This window comes from Sinocyclocheilus grahami, unplaced genomic scaffold (assembly GCF_001515645.1).
Source record: "Sinocyclocheilus grahami isolate Dianchi unplaced genomic scaffold, SAMN03320097.WGS_v1.1 scaffold8422.1, whole genome shotgun sequence".
NCBI lineage: Eukaryota > Metazoa > Chordata > Actinopteri > Cypriniformes > Cyprinidae > Sinocyclocheilus > Sinocyclocheilus grahami.
In genome coordinates this window covers 5,957-8,076 of record NW_015512053.1, presented here as the reverse complement: position 1 = coordinate 8,076, position 2,120 = coordinate 5,957, and the positions used below count along the sequence as shown (strand labels likewise).

General features: G+C 37.6%; 1 long non-coding RNA gene across 1 annotated transcript; it reads left to right on the top strand.

Moving 5' to 3' along the window:
• Positions 1-477: 477 nt before the first annotated feature.
• LOC107578032 (uncharacterized) lies at positions 478-2,120 on the top strand. The gene is made up of 3 exons (XR_001608287.1): positions 478-580; positions 1,045-1,128; positions 2,110-2,120. It is a non-coding gene; the product is annotated as an uncharacterized lncRNA (long non-coding RNA).

Genomic DNA, 2,120 nt, shown 5'->3' with positions numbered 1-2,120 from the left:
AAAATTTAAGGGGGTCTGAATACTTTCCGTACCCACTGCATGTGACAATATTAAATGGTCAGTTCACAGAGTGAGCTGTTCAGTGGTGATATTCACACAGATGGTCTGATAACTGTAATTAAAGTTGTTTACAAAACTGGGCTCACAGATCTTTTTAAGAGATATCTTTGGAACCAAACCGTAATGGGCTATAACTAAAGTAAACAGCTTTGTCAATATCAGTTGAGATGAGTTAATGTGAGTTAGTTGTAGCATGAATTATTTGTGAGGCAGTCTGTCCCCCACAATATCTCTGAACGTGGTGATTCAGTGCCGATGTTCCACATCTACAGGCGGTCTGTGGGCTCAAGTGGACAGTTATTGCTTTATTATTAAAAAAGAAGCGTGTGGGTGTTTCTTCAGGGTAAGTTTTTTTTTCAGGAGCAGATAATTTAGGTTTGCTCTGTGATAACTTTGATACTATGTGTGTTTCAGCATGCTCTGCGGCTCATGGCCTTTGGGCAGATCTATAAGGTCTTAGAAATGGACCCTCTCCCCTCAAGTAAACCTTCACAGAAATTCCCCTGGTCAGATAAAGAAGGTGAGCACACACGGCTAATTCATTACTTGAGGCTCGTGTCATTTTTTTTGACGTTTAAATAAGTCTAGTTTAATATGTCGATACAACTAAAAGTTGTTCGTAGGTTGATTTCTCTGAAAAGCGAGAAAACTCTGGCACTCTTCAAACGTCAGTTTTAACATTGTTTGTTTGAACATCCTAATCTGCCTGACAACAGCAACTTTGACTTTGAGTCATTGGTGTGAGTTTTGGGGCGGAGCTACCTGATTGTCCAATCGAAATAAGATAGAAGAAGTGTTTGGGAAACTTGTCTGAAAACAGTCATTATTTTTGCTAATCCATTTAGTGCTGCTGAAATGACACTTAACATAAAAATAAAATTATTCTGAAATTCTACCCACTGACATACAGCTCTAAGAGTCTGTTTTTAATGTGGTTTGAAGGTTTGTTTTCTTCCGCACATTACCTTTGCTCTTTTGTATCAGGTCTTGGGCTGAAGAGACCTTATGAAGATGGTCTGCTGGACGACAAAGACCTCATCAAAAAGATGAAGCGCAACCTGAGAAAAGGTCAGTCTGAGTAACGAGAGACAGATATATTGGTTAAACCAGTTCATTTGTAATTATATAATGTGTAATTGAGATACTTGTGGGCGTCTGTCAATAGCAGTGTTCGATTAGATGATTAATGGTAATTTCTTTGTGTATTTTGATTAAATATTGTGTCAAATAATTCTCATTTGTTATCATTAAATTGCATTATGTATTTACATCATTATATTGTTGATCAGCCTATAACGATAACTGTAGATGACAGTATCAGCATTGGGCATTGAAAAATTAATATCAGTCAACCTATAGTACTGTGATAGGTTTATTTTGGTGCACATTTTCTAATATTTATATCCTTTTTATATTTAATTTTTATGATAAATATAATATTTTCCTTTTAAATGACATCTACATTTCTTTTTAAAGTACTACGAGTAATGTGCCTCACCAAACCAAAGCTTTCTCAGTGCTTCATGACAAATATATACCTGTAATAAACGCTCCTGTTTTAAACCAGCAAGGAAACGCTGATACAGTAACCTACCTTCCTTCATTATGGCCCTGTTTAGCCTTAAACCGTGTTTGTCCTCTTTTTAGAATGATTAAAGAACGACGCGTCTCATTTTTCCTCATCTCTGCTCTTGTTTTTTTTATTTTATGTATTTTTCCGCTAATCTCTCACCTTCTTTCTCTTCTGAAAGCTGTCCAGTTCTCTCTCTGCTCTTTTATTTGTTGCCGTCTCTCTCGCTCCTCATCCTGCTGCACTTCCATCTGTTGCTCTCTCATACAGGAAGCAGACAGCCATTGGGAAATCAGTGACATTGATTCTTAATTTCTCTTGGAGCTGTGCTGCTGTTCCCAGCCTGTGCTCCTCGCCGGACTCAAATAAATCGCTTTCAAAGCAGCAGAATTGAACAATTAGCCAGCTGATGGAACTAAGGGACCACTTCCTTTGCGCTATAATCGCTAACGTTGATTTCTTTTCTCTTTCCCTTCCAGCAGTTCTTGAC